At 40.6% G+C, this 17,174-nt stretch overlaps 1 non-coding gene across 1 annotated transcript; it reads left to right on the forward strand.

Annotated features, from left to right (window-relative positions):
* The first annotated feature begins 472 nt into the window (after positions 1-472).
* Positions 473-580, forward strand: LOC130964976 (small nucleolar RNA R71). The gene has a single exon (XR_009081038.1). It is a non-coding gene; the product is annotated as a small nucleolar RNA R71 (small nucleolar RNA).
* The last annotated feature ends 16,594 nt before the right edge of the window (positions 581-17,174 follow it).

Consider the following 17,174-nt stretch of genomic DNA (forward strand, 5'->3'; position numbering starts at 1 on the left):
CTTGTTGAGGTCTCTGTTGATCCTTCCATGAGAGATTTGGATGATTTCTCCATGAAGGATTATAGGTGTTTCGATAGGGTTCTCCCATGTAATTCACCTCTTCCATTGAAGGGTTCTCAGGATCATAAGCTTCTTCTTCAGATGAAGCGTCCTTAGTACTGCCTGGTGCAGCTTGCATTCCAGACAGACTTTGAGAAATCAAATTGACTTGCTGAGTCAATATCTTGTTCTAAGCCAATATGGCATTCAGAGTATCAATCTCAAGAACTCCTTTCTTCTGATTAGTCCCATTGTTCACAGGATTCCTTTCAGAAGTGTACATGAATTGGTTATTTGCAACCATTTCAATTAGTTCTTGAGCTTCTGTAGGCGTCTTCTTCAGATGAAGAGATCCTCCAGCAGAGCTATCCAAAGACATCTTGGACAGTTCAGACAGACCATCATAGAAAATACCTATGATGCTCCATTCAGAAAGCATATCAGAGGGGCACTTTCTGATTAATTGTTTGTATCTTTCCCAAGCTTCATAGAGGGATTCTCCTTCCTTCTGTCTAAAGGTTTGGACTTCCACTCTAAGCTTACTCAATTTTTGAGGTGGAAAGAACTTTGCCAAGAAGGCATTGACTAGCTTTTCCCAAGAGTTCAGGCTTTCTTTAGGTTGTGAGTCCAACCATATCCTAGCCCTGTCTCTTACAGCAAAAGGGAATAGCATAAGTCTGTAGACCTCAGGGTCAACCCCATTAGTCTTGACAGTGTCACAAATTTGCAAGAATTCAGCTAAAATGCATATCATTCCAACGGATATGATGGTTCTTATCATGACTATTCCACTCAACCACCATCATTCCATGCACCATACTCCCAATATAGTCCTCAAACACCATCATTCCAACCACCATACTCTCAATCCTATTTCCACCAATTGCCTCCACACAATCCTAATCCATATTCTCCCTATGCATATCCTTGTGATAATTATGAGCAAGCAACCATTGAATCACCACCACTCCAACATCTTTACCCTTCAAACCAAGTTTTCATGGATGGTACACTTGGCATCATTCCTTAAGAGCAATAAGAGCTCCAAACCGCACTCACTAGTTTCACCTCTACCCTCCAAGAACTTATGTCCCATATACTTCACCTTCTACCAACAACCAAAACACCTTCCAACCTTCAAGCTTTGGTGAACCTCCTTTCCAACCACATGATGAATTCTCCTTTCCATCACAACCCTCTATGGAAGAATATCCATGTCCATCAATCCAAGAGCCATATGATCCTACTTATGTTAGTGAAGAGGAACAAGAGTCAAATGATCATCTCAAGGAAGCAATGGATCGGCTTCAAGCAACCATCCATCAAAATTTGGACTCATGGGATTCATGCCACAAGCAAAATATGTCCACGGATGATTGTGAAAAAACGACCGAAAAGGGAAGTATGAGGGAGATTTTAGAGTCTCAAGTTAAGCACAAGAAAATGGAGTGTGCCTTGCAACAAACGGAAGAAATGGATATTGTTGAAGAAGAAGAAGTGGAAGAAGACTTAGGGGAGGTTGAACAAGAAAGACGTCCCATCATTGAAGACAACTCTACACCAAGTGACCATAGTGATCTTGTTGAAACTTCTTCCATTGAATGTGAAATAGATGTTGAGGAGGGTGCGCAACCTCCAACACATAACTTGATCAATGAGGAAGGGTTGCAAGAAGTTAGCAAATGAGTGAAAATTAAAAAAAGTTGTCAAAAGATGGAAGTCACTAAGGAGGAGCCAAAAGAAGTGAAGCCTACAATGTCAAGACCAATGGACATCTTCCTTGCTAAATCACCATCCAAATTACAAATTGAGTGAGTAATCATCTCATCCTTTAATTTCCTTGGCCCATATCAATATGGGTTGTTAGAAATAGATGGTCAACTCAGAATACTTTGTGGGTTAGAGAGTAAGAAAGGATTGGATGTTGGTGGACAATTTGAATCAAGGTGCATAAGGGATGGATGTTCAAACTTTGAGATCCAAAAGTGGAGTGAAGCTCAATTCTATGGAATTAGGATAATGAGTAAGAGTTACAAAGAGAATTCAATAAGTTTGTCACCCTATTAGAAGCATGAAAATCAAGACGGAGGGGGGTTGACAAACAAAGTATGGGATCCCGGTGGTCATTGGAAATGCAAGCATTAGTGGGATTCAAGGAAGAGTTCAAGCCTGAGCCACCATAGAAAAGCCCCCACCAAATGTCCAACTTAAGGACTTGAAATAAAAGTGCTAGGTGGGAGACACCCCACCATGGTATACTCTCTCCACTCTCTTGTAGATTTGATTAATAAGTGATTTGAGTTGCCATAATAGATAGTTTTTTTCCCTCTTCATGTAGTTTTATCTTAATATCATGGTTGTTAGTTGCTTAAAGTGCAAGTTATGTTTGTTTGCACTTGAAATTTTTTTTAGTTCTGCATTTTAGTTTATCTTGAGTTGTAGGTAATATTAGGGAGATTTTTAGCTGTTTATAGTATTTCTGAAAAAAAAGGGTGAAAAATGCGTACGCACGCTGTGCGTGCACGCGTCCATACGCTGATACAGGCTGGTGCATGAAATTGTGATCATTAACAATGGCTCCAAAGACTTGGTAATGCTCTCAAACGTGAATCACACTTAGTCACAACTCCGCACAACTAATCAGCAAGTGCACTGGGTCGTCCAAGTAATACCTTACGTGAGTAAGGGTCGATCCCACGGAGATTATTGGTATGAAGCAAGCTATGGTCATCTTATAAATCTCAGTTAGGCGGATAATAAATGTTATGGAGTTTTCGAATAGTAAATAAATAAAACAGAAAATAAAGATAGAGTTACTCATGTAATTCAATGGTTGGAATTTCAGATAAGTGCATGGAGGTGCTGTGTTCCTTCTGAATCTCTGATTTCCTACTGCTTTCATCCAATCCTTCTTATTCCTTTCCATGGCAAGCTGTATGTAGGGCATCACTATTGTCATTGGCTACATCCCATCCTCTCAATGAAAATGGTCCAAATGCTCTGTCACAGCATAGCTAATCATCTGTCGGTTCTCGATCATGTTGGAATAGAATCCCTTGATTCTTTTGCGTTTGTCATCACGCCCAACAATCGCGAGTTTGAAGCTCGTCACAGTCATTCAATCCCGGAATCCTACTCGGAATACCACAGACAAGGTTAGACTTTCCAGATTCCCATGAATGCCGCCATCAATTCTAGCTTATACCACGAAGATTTTGATTAAGGAATCCAATAGATATGCGCCCCGTCTAAGGTAGAATGGAAGTGCTTGTCAGTCACGCGTTCATAGGTGAGAATGATGATGAGTGTCACGGATCATCACATTCATCATGTTGAAGTGCAACGAATATCTTAGAATAAGAACAAGCGGAATTGAACAGAAAATAGTAGTAATTTGCATTGAAACTTGAGGTACAGCAGAGCTCCACACACTTAATCTATGGCGTGTAGAAACTCCACCATTAAAAATACATAAGTGATGAAGGTTCAGGCATGGCCGAATAGCCAGCCCCCAAAACGTGATCAATAGTTTCCTCCGATGAATAATAAAATAAAACTGAGACCAAAGATATTTAATACAATAGTAAAAAGTCCTATTTATACTAGATTAACTACTAGGGTTTACAAAAGTAAGTAATTGATGCAGAAATCCACTTTCGGGGCCTACTTAGTGTGTTCTTGGGCTGAGCTTGATCTTTACACGAGCTGAGGCTTATCTTGGAGTTGAACGCCAAGTTGTAACGTGTTTTTGGCATTCAACTCTGGTTCGTGAGGTGTTTCTGGCGTTTGACTCTAGAATGCAGCATGAAACTAGCATTGAGCGCCAGTTTACATCATCAAATCACGAATAAAGTATGGACTATTATATATTGCTGGAAAGCTCTGGATGTCTACTTTCCAATGCTGTTGAGAGCGGGCCATTTGGAACTCTGTAGCTCCAGAAAATTTATTTCGAGTGCAGGGAAGTTAGAATCCAACAACATCAGCAGTCCTTTGTCAGCCTTCTTATCAGAGTTTTGCTCAGGTCCCTCAATTTCAGCCAGAAAATACCTGAAATTGTAGAAAAACACACAAACTTATAGTAAAGTCCAGAAATGTGAATTTAGCATAAAAACTAATTAAAACATGCATAAAAGTAGCTAGATTATACTAAAAACTACCTAAAAACAATGCCAAAAAGGGTATAAATTATCCGCTCATCACAACACCAAACTTAAATTGTTGCTTGTCCCCAAGTAACTGAAAATAAATTAGGATAAAAAGAAGATAATATACTATAAATCCCAAAATATCAATAAATATTAATTCTAATTAGATGAGCGGGACTTGTAGCTTTTTGCCTCTGAACAGTTTTGGCATCTCACTTTTTCCCTTGAAGTTTAGAATGATTGGTATCTATAGGAACTTAGAATTTCAGATAGTGTTATTGATTCTCCTAGTTATGTTTGTTGATTCTTGAACACAGCTACTTTTATGAGTCTTGGCCGTGGCCCTAAGCACTTTGTTTTCCAGTATTACCACTGGATACATAAATGCCACAGACACATGACTGGGTGAACCTTTTCAGATTGTGACTCAGCTTTGCTAGAGTCACCAGTTAGAGGTGTCCAGAGCTCTTAAGCACACTCTTTTTGCTTTGGATCACGACTTTAACCACTCAGTCTCAAGCTTTTCACTTGGACCTGCATGCCACAAGCACATGGTTAGGGACAGCTTGATTTAGCCACTTAGGCCTGGATTTTATTTCCTTGGGCCCTCCTATCCATTGATGCCCAAAGCCTTGGATCCCTTTTACCCTTGCCTTTTGGTTTTAAGGGCTATTAGCTTTTTCTGCTTGCTTTTTCTTTTTCTTTCTAATAATTTTTTTTCGAAAGCTTTTGCTTTTTTACTGCTTTTTCTTGCTTCAAGAATCAATTTCATGATTTTTCAGATTGTCAATAACATTCTCTTTGTTCATCATTCTTTCAAGAGCCAACAATTTTAACATTCATAAACAACAAGATAAAAAATATGCACTATTCAATCATTCATTCAGAAAACAAAAAGTATTGTTACCACATCAATATAATTAAACTAAATTCAAGGATAAATTCAAAAATCATGTACTTCTTGTTCTTTTGAATTAAAAACATTTTTCATTTAAGAGAGGTGAAGAATTCATGGAATTATTCATAGCCTTAAGACATAGTTACTAAATACTAATGATCATGTAATGAAGACACAAACATAGATAGACATTTAACATAAAGAAACCGAAAAGCAGAAAAAATTAAGAACAAGGAATGAGTCCACCTTATTGATGGTGGCGCTTTCTTCTTGAAGAACCAATGATGTCCTTGAGTTCTTTTATGTCTCTTCCTTGCCTTTGTTGCTCCTCCCTCATTGCTCTTTGATCTTCTCTAATTTCATGGAGAATGATGGAGTGCTCTTGATGTTCCACCCTTAATTGATCTATATTGTAACTCAAATCTTCAAGAGAATTATTGAATTGTTCCCAATAGTTGTTGGGTGAAAAGTGCATCCCTTGAGGCATCTCCGGGATTTCTTGGTGATGAGCTTCCTCACGCGTCTCTTGGGTTCCATGAGTGGGCTCTCTTGTTTGCTCCATCCTTTTCTTAGTGATGGGCTTGTCCTCATCAATGGAGATGTCGCCTTCTATGATAACTCCAGCTGAGTAACATAGATGGCAAATAAGATGAGGAAAAGCTAGCCTTGCCAAAGTAGAGGACTTATCGGCTATTTTGTAGAATTCAAGGGAGATAACTTCATGAACTTCTACTTCCTCTCCATTCATGATGCTGTAAATTATGATGGCCCGATCCATAGTAACTTCAGATCGGTTGCTAGTGGGGATGATGGAGCGTTGGATGAACTCCAACCATCCTCTAGCCACAGGCTTGAGGTCCAGTCTTCTTAATTGAACCGGCTTGCCTTTGGAGTCTCTTTTCCATTGAGCTCCTTCAACACATATGTCCCTAAGGACTTGGTCCAACCTTTGATCAAAGTTGACCCTTCTTGTATAGGGGTGTGCATCTCCTTGCATCATGGGCAAGTTGAATGCCAACCTCACATTTTTCGAACTAAAATCTAAGTATTTTCCCCTAACCATTATAAGATAGTTCTTTGGATTCGGGTTCATACTTTGATCATGGTTCCTAGTGATCCATGCATTGGCATAAAACTCTTGAACCATTAAGATTCCGACTTGTTGGATGGGGTTGGTTAGAACTTTCCAACTTCTTCTTTGAATCTCATGTCAGATCTCCGGAAACTCATTTTTCTTGAGCTTGAAAGGGACCTCAGGGATCACCTTCTTCTTGGCCACAACATCATAGAAGTGGTCTTGATGGGCTTTGGAGATGAATCTTTCCATCTCCCATGACTCGGAGGTGGAAGCTTTTGTCTTCCCTTTCCCTTTTCTAGAGGTTTCTCTGGCCTTAGGTGCCATCAATGGTAATGGAAAAATAAAAAGCTTATGCTTTTACCACACCAAACTTAAAATATTGCTCGCCCTCGAGCAAGAGAAGAAAGAAAAGAAGAAGAAGAAGAGAAAATATGGAGGAGAGTAAGGGAGGTGTATTCGGCCAAGGTGTAGAAGAGGGGATTGTGTTGTGTAAAAATTAAGGAGAATGGAGGGGTTTATATAGTTAGGGGAGAGGGAGTTGGTTCGGCCATTTAGGGTGGGTTTGGGTGGGAAAGAAATTTGAATTTTGAAGGTAGGTGGGGTTTATGGGGAAGAGTGGATGGATGTGAGTGGTGAAGGGGGTAATTGGGAAGAGAGATTGAGGTGATTGGTGAAGGGTAACGATCCAACACAAAACTCACCGGCAAGTGTACCGGGTCGCATCAAGTAATAATAACTCACATGAGTGAGGTCGATCCCACAGGGATTGAAGGATTGAGCAATTTTAGTTTAGTGGGTGATTTAGTCAAGCGAATCAAGTTTTGGTTGAGTGATTTGTGTTTAACAGAAAGTAAATGACAGTAAATGTAAAGGGGGAAGGGAAAAGTGCAGTAAATTAAAGAACAGAATTGTAAATTTGCAGAGTCTTAAAGAGCAAGAAAGTAAATGACTGAAACTTAAAGTGCAAGAAACTTAAATTGCAGTAATTTAAATGGCAAGAAAGATAAATTGCTTGAATATAAAAGGGAACTGAGGAATGGGATTGCAAGATCTAAACAAAGAAGAAGTAAATTGCAGTAAATGGTTGAGCAGAAAGTAAATCAATAACAAGTAGCATTCAAACAGAATTTAAATGAAATATAGCAGAGGTTCACAGAAGAACCAAAAGTGAAATTGTGATCTCAGGATTCCAAGGGCTTAGGTAGCAGATCCTAAAACCCAATTTCCTTCCCAGATCTGAATTAACTAAGCAATTGACAGAAAATTTAAGAAGAAACAATTGAAGAACAGAATTTGAATTCAATTATGCAGAAAACAAAGTGCAAAGAGCTTGAATGGGAATTGGGACAGAATTTTCCCAATTTCACACACCCAATACTCAGAAAACAGAAGAGTAGAATTGCCCAAGTGAATTGAGGAAGGAGATCAATCAATTCTCCCTTGATCCTCTTGGTGCTCGGACAAATCTCTCAAGAAAGCTCAAAGACAAAATTCAAAAGCTCAAAATGAAAGCAAAAATTCAAAGCTCAAAGTAAAGGTAGCTAAAGGTCCTAATTACATCAAACTAAGTCCTATTACACTTCTATTCTTGGATAATGGGATTTGGATGGGCTTTTGGATTGGTGAAGAAATGAATTCAAATGAATTTTAATTTGAATTTGGCCCAAAAACCACTCCCAGGAGGCTGCCCTGCCCTTGTGGAGGGCAGGGCAGAAAATTGATGCATGGTGGTGTGATTTGGTGCGGCCTTGGTGCGTGTGGTGCGAGTCTGTGCGCGCCAGAGGATGCCCTGCCCGCGCCAAGGGCAGGGCGGGAAAGCTGATGCGCCAGGATGTGAGGCGTGCGTGCGTTGGTGCTGCCAGATGCGAAGGTTGGTGCGCCAGGAAAGGAAATTGGCGCGTGGGACGCTGCCCTGCCCACGCCAAGGGCAGGGCAGGCAAGCTTTGGTGCGCCAGGGATGGGAGCGCGCGCGCTTGGTGCTGCCATGGAAGGAAATTGGTGCGCCAGATTGAGGAATGGTGCGCCAAGATCGTGCCAATTCAAATGCTGCCCTGCCCGCGCCAAGGGCAGGGCAGAGTTGCCATCTTGTACGCCCGTGTTCGAACCTGGGCCGCTACACACGCTTCATTAATTTTCTTGATTTCTTGGCACGGCAATGGGTCTTAGAGCTTGGCTTCCTCATGGTTCCTTGTTCGAACCTTGTAGCTTGCATGAGTGACCTTTTCTCTTTGATTTTCTTCTTTATGGAGCCCGATTCTGCCCTCCACAAGGGCAGGGCAATGTTTTCCTTCTCTTGGCTTCAAGGCACCATTTTGTGCTCTGCCCTTAGAGTGGGCAGGGCAGGGTTGCCTTCCTTGGCTTGGTCACTTAGTGCTGCCCTCCTGGAGGGCATTCTGCCCTTGTGGAGGGCAATGTTGCTTCCCCCACCTCAATGCGGCACGCTTCTCTCCTCTTTGGCCATGCTTTCCTTTTCTTGCGTCACGCTTCTTAGGCCACGCTTTTCATTTTCTTTTCTTTTCTTCACCTAAAATAAACCAAACAACCACTCAAAGTATCACTAAATTCAAGAGGCTTATAAATCAATTAGAATTCAATTAAAATGAGCTCAAACCTCAATGATTAACATTAAATTCATGGTGGTTGCTTGATTTAGAGAAGTTATGCATTTTCACTCCAAATCACTTACTTAGGATGCAAGAAAGTGCATAAATGCTAACAAAACAAGTGAAATTAGCTTGAAAAATGGGTATATGATGACTTGTCATCACAACACCAAACTTAAACCTTGCTTGTCCCCAAGCAAGCATCAAAACTAAGAGTAAATGAAATGAATAAAAAGAATACCACCTTATTATGCAGATAGCAAACTTCAATTTATGGGGCATTTAGCAGACAATGATACTCACTTATTGTTGTTGCTACATAATACATTCTTTCTTCAAAGGCTTGCTAAACTTGCTGTTATAAGACTCACCTTTTGATTCCTCCCTTGCTAACTTTTCTGGCTTACAATGCTTTAACAAGCTTTTTATTCTTTTAGAGGTTGGGTGTCAAATGCTGCAGCATAGCCTTTGGCTTTATTTTCTTTTCTTTGCTCAACATCTTCCACCACAGACACTTAGCTCATTAATTCTTCCTAGGATCATTGATGCCCAGCATCTCTTTGGATCACTAAGTGCTTTGTATCTAAGTTGCTCTTTATTGTGGATTTTCAATTGGCCATCCCAAATCAGTTGATCTAAGTGACCGGGTTTCAAAATACCCCTTAGAATTTACTCATCCAAGCAGATCTCAGTACAAGAACACCACAGGCATTTGTCCTAAGGTTCAAGCCATTGGTGTCCAACCTTTATTCTTTGTTTTTCTTGCCACTTTGGCTTTTTCTTTCCTTCTTCTTTCTGTTTTTGTTACCAAGGGTGTTTCATTATTGATAAAAGTCTTTGTAACAGCAAGCTAACTTACAATTGAATGAGAATGACATCATGCAACACTTATTTCATGAGTTATACATTTAATCAAACACATATGCCACCACCAACTTCCATTCATACTCATGCAACATTGGATATTTTACTTTTCAATTCAAACCAAACTCTTTTATTCAAGCATATGGGAAACAAAGCAATTTTCAAGCTAAATGATGGATACAAGCATTATGCAGACTCATCATTTTTCTAGCTAATTATTAACTAACTAAAATGAAAAGCAAAGAACAGAAAATGCATAAAGTAAAGGAAATAAATGATGGAGGCATATCATGTTTCAGACATGCATCTCCTTATTAGGGACATGAAGGAGGGAGTATGAAAGAATTTTTGCCACCTTCTAATGGTCATGGCTGCCGCTTGATTCTCCCTTCTTCTTCTTTCTCTTCCCTGTCTTGGAGTAGTCTCGGATCTCTTCACTAGGACACCTTCTACCCCAAACAGAATCTAAGAGTCCTTTGAGCCCAAAATTTTCCAATGTGTTAAAGGTTGACTCAGTGTATTGACGAGATTTTGCTTGTTGCTTGGCTAAGAATTCAGGGCATTGCTCAAATGGCTTGATCTCAGGATTGAGTGTTGGCAAATTGTGGGTCAAGTACTCCAACCTTGCTTGCATGTTTTCATCATACTCCATTCTTTGTACGTGTCTAGCTTCTCCCAAGGTATGATGAACATTCTTCCATTGATATAGGTTGTGACTATACTCCTCTGCCTTAGCTTGACTGAAATACAGCTTATCATATGATTCCTTGAATTCTTTGTATTGTTCTTTTTGCCCTTCAAGGATCTGTGCTTGAAATTCTTGCTGCTGAGTCAATATTTGTTGCTGCCATTTCTCTTGCTTCTCTTCCATTTGATGCTGCCAAGCTTCTCGTTCTTCCTTTTCTTTCAAGAATTGTTCCATGAATTCAGGATGGGGCTCTAGATATTGCGCTGGGCCCCCTTGATTTTTGTCTTAATCTTTTTCTCCTGCAAGAATCAAGATAGCTAGCCTTAGATCATTAATATGGCCGTTGGCAATTAATTTGCATCAAAAGAAATATTAATTGTTTATTATTATGAAAAATATTTTTGTGGTCAATTGTGTCCCTTAATTAAAGATGTTAAAAGTTGGTGAACACCAAACTTATCTTTTATTTAGGGGATGGCTTAGCAATTGCAAACCAATCTCACAATTGATGTATTTTAAGAAATTATTGATGTATGATCCCTTGTCTGTATGGTTTTGAGTCCATGATTGGAAATTGCTCCTCTGATTATGCAGACACCAAACTTCGTGTTTGGTCACATGCTTTATCAAAAGACTTATGCATATGCTCTAAAAGATAATACTCTTCTTTGAATAATGAACTTGGGTGTGCCTTAAGGTACACCAAACTTAGAAGTTTGCCATGTGCTTCAAAATGATATATGCATTCACCAGGCATGAAAATTCAAAATCATATTCAGAGGAATCATAGCTTATTAAATAAAAGAGAAAACAGAAATCTTAAACCATGGGTTGCCTCCCATGAAGCGCTCTTTTATTGTCATTAGCTTGACATTATCCTCCCTTTAAGGTGGTTGACGTTGGTGATGTCTCAGCTTGTCACCTCTCACTGTCAGCTTTCTCTGAGTGCTTTGATGCTCAAGAGAGAGAATTTGGTTGACAGTGTAATAATCTTCTGCTCCCTGCTGTTGGTATATTAATTGCACCTTATCACCCTTAGAGAATCCTTCAGTTGGGATTTTCTTGTTCTTCCACCCTTTGTGAGCCTTTTTCTTATTCTTCACCTTTCTCTTGCTTGTTGATCTTCCTTTCTTGGCAATTACTTGAGTTGCGATGCCTTCCTTTTTGCTGATCACCCCTGCTTCCTTGTGAATCCCCTTTTCTTCTTGTATCTGTTTGTTTATCTGTTCCACTTCCTTTTCAGTTGATTGCTTTGGAGGGAGATCATCACTCATTCTGCTTTTTTCTTCATCCATTTGTAATTCTGGGAAAACTTTCAGGATGATGCTCTCCTCATGCATCCTAAGAGTTAACTCTCCTTGCTCTATGTCCACAATGGCTCTAGCAGTGGCCAAAAATGGTCGACCCAGTATTATGGAGTCATTTCCATTTTCTGAAGAATCCAGGATCACAAAGTCTGCCGGATAGATGAACTTGTCAACCTTAACTAAAAGGTTCTCAATCAGCCCCTTAGGATAGACTATTGATTGATCCACCAATTCCAAAGTCATCTCTGTTGGTTTCACCTCCTCTATGCCAAGCTTTTTCACTAGAGAATATGGGATTAGATTTATGCTTGCTCCTAGATCGCACATCCCTTTGTTAATAAACAGGTTTCCAATGGTGCACGGTAAGAAGAAACCTCCAGGGTCTTCAAGCTTGGGAGGGAGTCCCTTTTTAATGAGTGCACTGCATTCCTCACTCAGCGTCACTGTTTCCTTCTCATTCCAATCCCTTTTCTTGTTGATGAGCTCCTTTAGAAACTTAGCATACAGGGGCATTTGCTCCAAGGCCTCTGCCAAAGGTATGTTGATTTCCAACTTCTTGAAAGTCTCAAGAAATTTGTGGAAGTGCTGGTCCTTTGTTTCCTTGTGAAATCTTTGTGGATAAGGTAGTGGTGGTGTTGAGCTCTTCTCCACTTGATGCTGTTTTGGAATTGGTTCTTCCATGATTTGCTTTCCTTGCTTCAACTTCTGTGGCTTGTCATCTTCCTCTAGGAGCTTTTCTGGAGCATTCTTGCTTATCTTGTCCTTGTTGATGGTTTTATCATTCTTTGTTGGCTCAGTGTCATTCTCCACAAGCTTTTTGGTTGTTCCTTGGTTGCCATCTGTTAATACTCTTCCACTTCTTAGTTGCACTACCTTGCATTCTTCCTTTGGGTTGGGAATGGTGTCACTAGGTAGTGAACTTGATGGCTTCTCAACAGAGATCTTCTTAGAGATTTGCCCAATCTGCCTCTCTAGGTTCTTCATGGTAGCTTCTTGATTCTTGTTTGTCAATTCCTGGCTCTTCATTAGTTTCTCCATGAGTAGCTCTAGATTGGTGATTCTCTGTGAATCTTGTGAGATGGGTTGGTTTTGGGGTGTTGATGGATGAAGATAAGTGTTTTGGTTAGTTGGGTGGCTATTAGGTGGGTATTGGTTAGAATTTGGGTAGTTGTTTTGTGGTTTTCTGTATGAGTTTTGGTTAGTGTTTGGCTGGGGGTTATGGTTTGCGTTTTTCCAATTGTTTTGGCCTGTGTTTCTTTGCCATGGTTGTTGGTTTTGATTATGGTTGTCTCCCCATCTGAGGTTGGGATGATTCTTCCAAGATGGATTGTAGGTGTCACCATAGACTTCATTTGTTCCAGGATTTTGGGTGTGCATGTATTGAACCTGCTCTTGTTGTTGCTCCTCTTGAGGACTCCTCTTCTCTGTGATGGTTGGCGTTGTCTTTGATGAGCAAGAAATATTGGTTGTTGGCCACCATATCAATGAGGTTTCGAGCTTCCTCTGTGTTTTCATGAGTTGTAAGAGCCTCCGGCAGAGTGATCAAGAGCTTCTTGAGCTTTAAGGGTGAGACCTTCATAGAAGTTTGTAGCTTGTCCCACTCAGTGAACATTTCTGGTGGACATTTCCTCAATAGAGCCTTATATCTTTCCCAGAGAGAGTGATCAAGAGATCTTGAGCTTTAAGGGTGAGACCTTCATAGAAGTTTTGTAGCTTGTCCCACTCAGTGAACATTTCTGGTGGACATTTCCTCAATAGAGCCTTATATCTTTCCCATGCTTCATATAAGCTCTCGGCCTCCATTTGAGTGAATGTTTGAACCTCTGTCTTCAACCTTAGGACTCTTTGAGGTGGATAGAATTTGGCAAGGAACTTGCTCACCAAGTCATCCCAAGTGTTGATGCTTTCTTTTGGAAAGGTCTCTAGCCATTGAGTTGCTTTATCCCTATGAGTAAGCAACTTATAGCTATCAAGAGGTACACCATTTGTTTTCACTGTATCACAAATTCTCAAGAAAGTAGACAAATGTTGGTTTGGATCCTCCAAAGGCCCTCCTCCAAAAGAACAATTATTTTGCACCAGAGTGATGAGTTGTGGCTTGAGTTCAAAGTTGTTTGCATTGACATTGGGGGGAAGAATGCTACTCCCACAATGCCTAGCATTTGCAAATGTGTATGAGGCCAAGACTCTTCTCTGTTGGTCATTGTTGGCTCCTCCTCCTGGTTGATTGGTATCTCCTTCCATATCTTGGAATTCCTCCTCAGATTCTTCTTCTTCTCCAACAATATTCTTCCCTCTTTCAGCTCTTCTTATTCTCCGAAGAGTCCTTTGATCAATTTCAGAGTGGATAGTAGAGGATCTCCCTATACCTGACATACAAACACACAGCAATAAACACACAAACCCAGAAAGCCAATGAAACTTCAATCTATAGCTAGAATGAAGGTTTAGTTAGTTTAAGCAAAGATTCAAACAGTTAGTGTGTTAGTGAGAGTTAGAATAACAGAAAAGAAAAAGTGCTTAATCTAGACCTTCACTTCACTTAATCATTGTCAATCTATTTCAATCCCCGGCAACGGCGCCAAAAACTTGATGTGTGGAAAACGATCCAACACAAACTCACGGCAAGTGTACCGGGTCGCATCAAGTAATAATAACTCACATGAGTGAGGTCGATCCCACAGGGATTGAAGGATTGAGCAATTTTAGTTTAGTGGGTGATTTAGTCAAGCGAATCAAGTTTTGGTTGAGTGATTTGTGTTTAACAGAAAGTAAATGACAGTAAATGTAAAGGGGGAAGGGAAAAGTGCAGTAAATTGAAGAACAGAATTGTAAATTTGCAGAGTCTTAAAGAGCAAGAAAGTAAATGACTGAAACTTAAAGTGCAAGAAACTTAAATTGCAGTAATTTAAATGGCAAGAAAGATAAATTGCTTGAATATAAAAGGGAACTGAGGAATGGGATTGCAAGATCTAAACAAAGAAGAAGTAAATTGCAGTAAATGGTTGAGCAGAAAGTAAATCAATAACAAGTAGCATTCAAACAGAATTTAAATGAAATATAGCAGAGGTTCACAGAAGAACCAAAAGTGAAATTGTGATCTCAGGATTCCAAGGGCTTAGGTAGCAGATCCTAAAACCCAATTTCCTTCCCAGATCTGAATTAACTAAGCAATTGACAGAAAATTTAAGAAAAAACAATTGAACAGAATTTGAATTATATGCAGAAAACAAAGTGCAAAGAGCTTGAATGGGAATTGGGACAGAATTTCCCCAATTTCACACACCCAATACTCAGAAAACAGAAGAGTAGAATTGCCCAAGTGAATTGAGGAAGGAGATCAATCAATTCTCCCTTGATCCTCTTGGTGCTCGGACAAATCTCTCAAGAAAGCTCAAAGACAAAATTCAAAAGCTCAAAATGAAAGCAAAAATTCAAAGCTCAAAGTAAAGGTAGCTAAAGGTCCTAATTACATCAAACTAAGTCCTATTTATACACTTTCTATTCTTGGATAATGGGATTTGGATGGGCTTTTGGATTGGTGAAGAAATGAATTCAAATGAATTTTTAATTTGAATTTTGGCCCAAAAACCACTCCCAGGAGGCTGCCCTGCCCTTGTGGAGGGCAGGGCAGAAAATTGATGCATGGTGGTGTGATTTGGTGCGGCCTTGGTGCGTGTGGTGCGAGTCTGTGCGCGCCAGAGGCTGCCCTGCCGCGCCCAGGGGGCGGGAAAGCTGATGCGCCAGGATGTGAGGCGTGCGTGCGTTGGTGCTGCCAGATGCGAAGGTTGGTGCGCCAGGAAAGGAAATTGGCGCGTGGGACGCTGCCCTGCCCGCGCCAAGGGCAGGGCAGGCAAGCTTTGGTGCGCCAGGGATGGGAGCGCGTGCGCTTGGTGCTGCCATGGAAGGAAATTGGTGCGCCAGATTGAGGAATGGTGCGCCAAGATCGTGCCAATTCAAATGCTGCCCTGCCCGCGCCAAGGGCAGGGCAGAGTTGCCATCTTGTACGCCCGTGTTCGAACCTGGGCCGCTACACACGCTTCATTAATTTTCTTGATTTCTTGGCACGGCAATGGGTCTTAGAGCTTGACTTCCTCCTGGTTCCTTGTTCGAACCTTGTAGCTTGCATGAGTGACCTTTTCTCTTTGATTTTCTTCCTTATGGAGCCCGATTCTGCCCTCCACAAGGGCAGGGCAATGTTTTCCTTCTCTTGGCTTCAAGGCACCATTTTGTGCTCTGCCCTTAGAGTGGGCAGGGCAGGGTTGCCTTCCTTGGCTTGGTCACTTAGTGCTGCCCTCCTGGAGGGCATTCTGCCCTTGTGGAGGGCAATGTTGCTTCCCCCACCTCAATGCGGCACGCTTCTCTCCTCTTTGGCCACGCTTTCCTTTTCTTGCGTCACACTTCTTAGGCCACGCTTTTCATTTTCTTTTCTTTTCTTCACCTAAAATAAACCAAACAACCACTCAAAGTATCACTAAATTCAAGAGGCTTATAAATCAATTAGAATTCAATTAAAATGAGCTCAAACCTCAATGATTAACATTAAATTCATGGTGGTTGCTTGATTTAGAGAAGTTATGCATTTTCACTCCAAATCACTTACTTAGGATGCAAGAAAGTGCATAAATGCTAACAAAACAAGTGAAATTTGCTTGAAAAATGGGTATATGATGACTTGTCATCAGTATTTATTGGAAATAGAGGATGAATGTTGAGAAGAGGGGAGAATATGGTAGGTGGGGATCCTGTGGGGTCCACAGATCCTGAGGTGTCAAGGATTTATATCCCTGCACCAATTAGGCATGTATAATGCCTTTGCATGCAATTTTGGCGTTTAAACGCCGAAGTGATGCATGTTCTGGGCGTTAAATGCCCATGTGCAGCATGTTTCTGGCGTTGAACGCCAGTTCCATGCTTGTTTCTGGCGTTCAGCGCCAGCTCTCCTCAGGGTGCATTCCTGGTGTTTGAACGCCAGGATGTTGCTTGTTTCTGGCGTTCAACGCCAGATCCATGCTCTGTTTTGGCGTTGAACGCCAGCTGATGTGCGGAAAATGATCCGACACAAAACTCATCGGCAAGTGTACCGGGTCGCATCAAGTAGTAATAACTCACAAGAGTGAGGTCGATCCCAAAGGAATTGATGGATCAAGCAACTTTAGTGGGTGATTAGTTTAGTCAAGCTAACATTGAGTGATTTGGTGAAATTGATGCTGCAGAATGTAAAATTGCAGGGACATTAAAATTGCAGAATGTAAATGGGCAGAAACTTAAAGAGCAAGCAATATAAATTGCAGGAACTTAAATGACAAGAAATGTAAATTGCATTAAATGTAAAGGGAGTGGGAGCAGGGAATTTAAATGAAAGCAGTAGATCAAGAAACTGGAAATTTAAATTGCAAGAAGAATAAAAGGATTTTGGGAGCTGGGATTCAAGAAATCAAACAAGAAATTGTAAATGGCAATCAAACAGAGAAGTAATAGATGCAGTAACTTACAACCGATCTCAAACAGAAAGCAGAATTGCTTGAAGAAGCAAACAGAAATTAAAT

Source organism: Arachis stenosperma, chromosome 2 (genome assembly GCF_014773155.1).
Source record: "Arachis stenosperma cultivar V10309 chromosome 2, arast.V10309.gnm1.PFL2, whole genome shotgun sequence".
NCBI lineage: Eukaryota > Viridiplantae > Streptophyta > Magnoliopsida > Fabales > Fabaceae > Arachis > Arachis stenosperma.